This window comes from Helicoverpa armigera, chromosome 4, assembly GCF_030705265.1.
Source record: "Helicoverpa armigera isolate CAAS_96S chromosome 4, ASM3070526v1, whole genome shotgun sequence".
NCBI lineage: Eukaryota > Metazoa > Arthropoda > Insecta > Lepidoptera > Noctuidae > Helicoverpa > Helicoverpa armigera.
The window spans coordinates 7681951-7690234 of record NC_087123.1 but is presented as its reverse complement, the minus strand read 5'-3'; the positions used below and the strand labels follow the sequence as shown (position 1 = coordinate 7690234).

At 32.2% G+C, this 8284-nt stretch overlaps 1 protein-coding gene across 4 annotated transcripts in view; it reads right to left on the bottom strand.

Annotated features, from left to right (window-relative positions):
* Positions 1 to 688: 688 nt before the first annotated feature.
* Positions 689 to 8284, bottom strand: part of LOC110375307 (uncharacterized) — a 146641-nt gene continuing 139045 nt past the window's right edge. For all 4 annotated transcript variants that reach the window (XM_049847327.2, XM_049847331.2, XM_064034145.1 and 1 more), the window contains one exon: positions 689 to 7279. The gene's annotated coding sequence lies outside the window, so the exon portion shown is untranslated. The remainder of the gene's footprint in view (positions 7280 to 8284) is intronic.

Below are 8284 nucleotides of genomic sequence, written 5' to 3'. Positions count from 1 at the left end.
TAGCATAACACACTGTTTCGGTTCGATACTTTCGTTGGAATTTATAATTTAAGAATATGAAATTTCTCAACCATGACGTAAGAAAATTACATTTCTTAGTATTTTGTACGGTAAGCGTTCAAGAGTGGCTCTCAGTACCTACAGTCTACAAGTACTTTAATTAATACTGACTTTATCTATTCATCTACAACGATCTTCCTTCATTGCTCTTTGATAAACAGCTGCGCATCTGTCGACAGCTCTTTGTATATCTCATCACTAGTGTATGAAGTGCTCGGCAATGTGCATGCCTGCGATGTGGCGTTTGATTTACTTAGAACGCCATCTACTGACTAACTGACGCATCTATCACTTGTGAATTTAAATTCCGGACACTAGATGACATCGTTTAATTAGATTATTGGGATGTTTTCAATTAGAGCGCGCGTAAGTATTTAGGACGAAATTATTTTGTAGCGTGTTATAAATCTAGAACAACCTTGTAGAAACTATTTAGTAAAAAGTCTTTTGAAGCGAGGGGGTATAATAGGCAGGACAAAAACTGTCTGCAAAGAACTGACTTGATCTGATAGGTACCTAGTTCTCATTAATTATAGTTAACGCTAATTGTTAACTTTTTATGGGGCGACACTTACTTGTATAAAAAACCTTTTTGATGCAATTCTTTTTAGTGCGAGTTAAACTACAGTTTTAAGACACAATCTTTATTACTAACACAACATTCTCAATAAACCTCGAAATTAAATTAACGCATTTTTAACAGAACATAAGCGACAATTACTTTTTTCTAAACAATTATTATTTTCACGAATAGGTCTTCGCCTAAACTAAACGACAAGTCACATAATCTGTATGTTTGCTAAACCTAAGTCGGTGTTACTTATAATAATAGCTCATTGGATAATTCGTGTTCACGATTAACAATTAAGTGTGGCCATTTCTAACTACAAGTATAATTACTCCGTTCAAAAACTTTACAACAATTTGATATTTCAGTCTTCACACTTAAATTGCATTGGGATTAAATTAGAATATTACAGTTAGGTAATTTAAGGAATATTTTAATTTTAATATATTTTTATTTCAAACAATTGAATATAATCTTATCAATATAATTTTATAACTTGATTTATATGGCTTAGGTAAATATAGGATATAGAATAAATATTTAGAGGAAGATACAGGAAAATGTTTCTTTTCACAAAAGTTAAGGTTTATTTTCGACAAAAAATACAATTTTGATATTTCCTCACATCTTTTTTTCTATCACAAAAGTTCAGCAAACAGTATGAAATCACGATGTCATTAAGTAAGTAGTTGTTATACTTCATAGTTAGAGACAGACCAAAAATAAATGATAATTAAATGTCATTACCATTTAAAAATGACTAAAATATTAGTTTAATTATAATACAAACATCTCACTTGGGATTCATCTCGCAGGATTCTAGGACCTATGCTAATACATAATATGTATATTTAATTTAATAATTTGGTTCCGTTTTTCGTACGTGTTTTTACTATACTTATTACGAATACTCTCATATGGATTAATGTAAAGTGGAACACTATTAAAGTGTTGGATATCTTTGAACATTTAGCACGAACACCTAACTATGCTAAAGGGTAGGTTAAGTTACTTCTTCGTAACACAAATCTACGTCTACGAATGAGTCTATTACGGAGACTAGATAAACTTTCGTATATTCTAAATATAAGGTATCTATAGATATAAATAATTTTCAATCTGTAAATTGTATAGGTACGTGAAATTAATTATTTTTTTTATCTGTGTTATAGTAGCATAAATAGTTAAGGTATTAGGATTAGCTTTTTTTAAGGATATAATATAAACCAACAATATTATGGTTTCAAAATCTGGCAATGCAAACCTTGTCTGTACTTGTATGTGTCTAACGGGTATGTTTTCATGTCGTTTCTTTGTTTTGTAATTCTATTATGAATAAATGAGACGGATTTTGAGTAGTAGTCTTATTTTTTATATTAAAAGGATGTTTGTAAGATATTAGAATTGAAATAGGGGCAAAGGCAGAGATATAAATACATATATATTTTATTAATTACACGCTACATCTCGTTAATTTCCTATCTTTAATTAAATCACTTGTCGAATATGTAATTATAAGACTCATATAGGTAATATGGACCAATAAATAACTAAGTAATGTATGAACTTATATAACGATTTTCCGATCTAGATCATCAAGGACTTTTTCTGTAACAGTGCTGTATATAAAATTTGAACAAAATGGTGGTAAAAATGGTATTTTCCAATTTCAGAAAACGAAAGATTTTTAAGTGCAACTAAACAGTTACCTATTTTATTGAATTTAAATAAATACAGAAGTTCCTACCTAAAGTAGGGTCTCTTATGGTTAAGTTAAAGGTTTACGTACTGCTAACTGGGATTACCTATTATCATGGCAGCTTTTCTAACCGTGTTGATTGATCAATTTGATTCAAAACCCATCCAACGCTCTGGACAAGTTAAGATGGCAGTCCGTACATTATTTTACAATCATTTGTATGTTAATGTTTTAAATGAACCTCCCTATATAATCAGCGGTTGGATATACCTAGTTATTAACATCAAATTGATCTATTCACAACGGTTTATGTACGATGACAACTCGTAAACTATGCCTATATTGTTAGTCGTTCTAATCTCTAATAGGCTGTAAGTTTGATATCTATTTTTTTGTCCGTATTTTTAAATGGACTACGCCATTACGTGCTCAACAGATTTCAGAGCTGGGTCAATCATGTATATTAATACCTCCTTTTATGAATATATAACTTTTATAAAGCTTTTCAATTAGCCAAATAAATAATACTAGAGCATTATATGCAACGAATTTATAAGGAACCTGTCTCACTTTAGTATTTAGGATTAAAATATAAATAGCTTTAGCTCAATTTGGTAAAACCGCAAAAATACCTACAATGCAATTTGGTAAAGTTCACATACCTGATGTGAACTTTACCTTATTTTCTTTTTTAATTTTCTAAACAACACAAGGTTAAACCTTTTACTTGTGTATTGAAGGTCGAACATTGAAAAGTATCCACTGAATAGTTCTCATGTACCTAATTGCTTTCGCCTTCCGTGTATCGCAAAAAAACCATTGTTTCATTGTAATGGCGATTGAAGTGGTATTAATTAAAACGGCAGTTCGTGCCATTTCGTCGTTTTACATTTTTACAATAGGAATGTCCTAAAGTTGAGTTTTCTCATTTAATCAGCTCAAATCCGGCAATGAACGTTTCTAATCTCACATTATTTCCACTCCTTCAACGACCACTCGTACATTACGTTTTACGCACTAAAGTATCTATGTATATGTTATGTGCATCTTATTATTAATTTGGTAATGTATATATTTTATATATTCATATACGTATATATTCTTAAAACTTCAGGGGACGGCTTAACGTGTTAACTAAAATAATGCGTTAACATTAATAAAGTATCGATTTTAAGATATTTTTGGGACTCTGTATATATATTTTTTTCAAGAAATTAGGAATAGAGAATATTGTAAATAAGTATGCAGATATAATAATTAAATTCCAAATATAAGAAGCTAACTATAACGGGGTATGAAAAATAGCACTCATGTAGTAAATATTTTTGGGCTAACTCCAAATTAAATAAAACAGTCAACACTTCTATGCGTTTCTATCTCTTAGTGTAAACCTACTATTAGGTAATTATTATTACTCTATAGCTAAAACGATACGAATTACTATAAGGTACGAAAACATAAACACTATGACGAGATAAGATTCTGTTATATAACTTTTGTAAACTAAACCATAATAAATAAATGCTTAAATAAAGGCAAACTTAAGCAAATGTATTTACATATAATAATTATGTCAAGGTGCTAAATAATCTCATCAGTTTGTTAATTGGCTGTCTCATTTTAATTATTTATAGGTACTGTGAGATTACTTAATTAAACTATTGCAAATTATCTAAGACAAAATGCGAATAATATTGCTCACTGAACTTAGATAAAAGGCAAGTAGTGACACCAAAATACATACATAACTAGTATTTAAGTATTTATATTAATAAATATTTTATTTATTTCCCTTATCGTTGAATATCAAAACATAAATAAAGATGTTTACTTATAGTGTATTTCAATACTAATAATAAAACTATTTCATATTTATTAACTAAATGGCTAAAGTCTGTAGACATCGAGTGGACGAGACGTCTCAACTAACTTATATTTATTTATTCTCCTACTAATTTGATATTATTCTGATACTATAATTATATAAGTAGGTTATGTATTTCTTGTGGATTTGGTTGTTGTAGTTATTTAATAGACATTTTATTAATGAATTAATTTATTGCGATTCGATAACCTGGTTAAGAAATCGGTAAGTCATTTGTTTTCGTGTGCCTACATATTTGGTGTGTGTGTGTTTTTAATAAGGTATCCAATGGCAGCCCATTTCGTTAGTTTTGAGTAGGTAATTTCTTTTTTTTACAAGCTATATTTTTAAACAAGGCGTATTTTGGATTGAAAACAGTTTTTGTTTCTTTTTGTGTAAAAGAACTTTTTCATTCATTTTGACACAGTACGTGAGTAGACAAAACATTTTACCATATTTAAAAAAAGATCTATTAAAAACCCTCACGTTTTTAATAGATCTTTTTTTTTAATTAAAACCACGTCAAATTGCTCTTATTTAAAACAAAATGCCAAGTCTTTTGAAACACTCCGTGCACACAACACGACAAAGTAATAGTTATTTGTTATACAAGTAAGCAAAGTTGCTTTTTAACCGCGGGCTCAATTTTGATGACCGAGCAAGCGAAGGATTCTAAAATTGAAACACGAGCGTAGCGAGTGTTTCAATAATTAGAATCCTGAGCGATAGCGAGGGAATCAAAAGAGCACAAGGTGAAAAATCTTTGCACACGAGTGCAACACGTAACTTTTCATCCCACCTCATCGAGGAAATCACTAAATGCCAAAAAACAAAATGGCGCGCACATAATGAGTATCAAATTAAAAAGAAGTACCTATTAAAGTTCATTTATTTGAAAACTCAGTTTAAAAATGAAACGAGGTTAAAAATCTATTAAAAAACAATAATAAAAATTACTTAATTAATTGAATAATTATTTTAAGCAGTATTTTATTTGTTTAATATGTATTTGTTTGAAAAGTCTTATCAAGATTGTCACAAATGGAGTATTGCACACGATGTTCTAAATTCAAATCACTTTGCCGCTCTAGAGGATAAAAACGGCTTTTGCGCTCTGATATCAAAGGGTAAAAATACTCTTTCCGAGATGGTGGGATGAAAAATAATTTTTCATTCCCTCGCTATCGCTCAGGATTCTAATTATTGAAACACTCGCTACGCTCGTGTTTCAATTTTAGACTCCTTCGCTTGCTCGGTCATCAAAATTGAGCCCGCGGTTAAAAAGCAACTTTGCACTCTTGTATAATTAATAACTATTATCTCAATATGCTGTTTGTAAAAAAAGAAACTCACTACATCCAAATAGAAAACATTCGGCACTTGAGATGGATAATCTAAAAATCAAAGCTGCACCTCAGAATACATATCATAGTTTTGTGTAACTTCATAAAGAAGAATAACTGTGTAACTTCAGTATAAAAAGTGTGAGCAATATGTTGGCGAGCTCGAGCTAGAAATTATAGCTTTAGTGGAAGGATAAGGTCATTGCCCTGAGACGGAATTACCATAGAATAGAGTACCGATACTTTTCATAACAGTTAAATGTACGCAGTTTTCTAGTTAGTATACTATTCCACTCTGTGTTAATCATTGCCCGATGCAACCGGCGAATTAGGTCTACGATGTAAGGCTAAAGTCTAAACTAAACATTCCTGCTATCAACTAATGATATTATTTAACTTAAATAGCGTGCGGTTCTAATCTACCGATCCGATACACTAATCATATTTTACCATCTCCTCTACCTACCAATATTCTCTTATTACTATTTTCTCTATTTCCGTGTCGATTTTGTCAGCTTTAAGCAATCGAAATACATAATCCACACAAAATTCGGCGAATTCGCAATACATATTTTGTAAATCACGCTTTAATTTAATACATAAGTCTTATTTCATACAATAGTACATATTTATATTCCAATTAAATTAATTTAAGTTTAAATCACATCGTTCAAAAAATGATATGTTGCCAAGTAATTTTACGTAAATGGACCTATTATAATGTGTATAATATATAAATATATAAGATTATAAAATCATGTAAATTGGGAGAATACGAAAATTACCAAAAGTAATATTACCGTAGGCCGTGATTGTATACCTAACCGTTATTGCCTTAATCCAATAAGTTAAAACCAAAAGTCTAATTACTTAATTATAGTATAAGTACAATACAATACATAAGATATCAAACGACAAAATACTAAACTGTATTAATCGAAAGGCAATTTCTGAAGCCAAACTAATTTTAAACTAAAGGCCAATTTCTTCGTTCTTCAGATCTATGCGATATTCGCTGTCTCTACGGCTTTTCGTTACCGCAGATAGTAACAGATTGCTTAGGTCTGAAGTTTGAACAGCCCTAGAGAATCTACTCAAAATCACAAAACATAACGTATATCTGTAAGATACGTAATACATATAATAATGATATATAAAAATTACAAAAAGAGTTGCTTAACGAACTGCAGCGGTCGGTCGCGCGACATGACGGGGCGTCGCGGCGGCTCCGCGTCACACGCCACTCCCGCGCACGGCGTCATGCGCAGCGGCCGAGTGGCCGAGTTCGCGCCACAACGCCTGCACGACGTACGACGGACACCCAGCGGCCTGCGCCACCACCACATACCCTCAGACTCATAACTGTGCTTGAAACCCGGCTCCCCCTTATCATACCCTGTAGAACCTTCGTACCTATACGAACCCTCGTAACCTTTATCATATGCTTCGTAGCTCTTGTCGTACACCCCCGATTCGTAGCCTTTATTATGCGAAGTCGACGCAGTCACGGTAGACGTAGACGCTTCGTAACCGGCTTTGGTGTAGTCGTAGCCGGAGTTGTAGCTAGACTTCTCGTAGTCGCCGTAGCTAGTGGCGTATCCTGAGGGAAATTCGTAGCTGTGCTTGCTACGATTGCGGTCGGACCATGTGGATGTTTCGCTGTCGCAAGGTGTGACCGGAGCGCTTCGGATCGTTTTTGGTGCGTATCGTGTTGGTATCGTTTCGTCAGTTAGGGAGCCGCGTTTCTGAAATAGGTTGTTGATATGTTTTAAATAAGCACTGAAGTTTCATCTAATTTCGCCAAAAGAAATTAAATTAAATAGATAAAATTAGATAGGAAAAAAAATATTTTGTAAGTATCTGTAATACAAGACAGGTATTTCGTAGTACCTATACATATGTAGGTACTCTACTCGTAGTCATAGGCATGCCACTAATGTATCTAATAGGTGAAGCGATTTGGCTCGCATACGGCTCCTTAATCCATACTTAATCCTATTAAACCTGCCGTGATTGGCCTGACGGGGTCACATGGATGACATTACATTATGTACCTAATATTATAGTGGTTGGTTTTTAGGGCTTTAATGTAATGAATATCTAGACACGCAATCGCGCATCCACCTAATCTTCAATTGCTATTAGTACTACATTATAGAGGTAATGTAATTTGTGATATTTTCAAAGCTTTTTTTACAGATATATTTAATTACTTAAAGATTAATTCTTGAATAATTATTTAATAAGTTACATAACTCTATTAAAAATGGGATACACGAAAAGGACTGGTGTTACAACCGTAAGCGTTCATTTAACTAGTTCAGGATTCGCTTATGTCTCAGTGGAAATAAGTAAGTACTGCTTCACAGCTCATACACATTATATATGTATGTATATTTACATTTAATAAGCGATTTAATACTTCTATATATATACTACTATATGGCCTATGTCCAGCAGTGGACTGCTATACTACTTATACTATTACCCAATTACGAAGAAATTACTACATAGTAACAACAAAGTCGCTTTTTCTGTCCCTAGGTCCCTATACCTATCAATTAGTACGCTTAAATCTTCAAAATTACGTAAGTAACCGATTTACATGTGGGTTTTTAAAATAGATAGAGTGATTAAGGAGGAAGGTTTATATGTATAATAACATACATTAAATAGTGGGAAAATACTGTTATCCCGTGCGAAGCCTGAGCGGGTCGCTAGTTAATGTAGGTATAACATAACTCAATTCT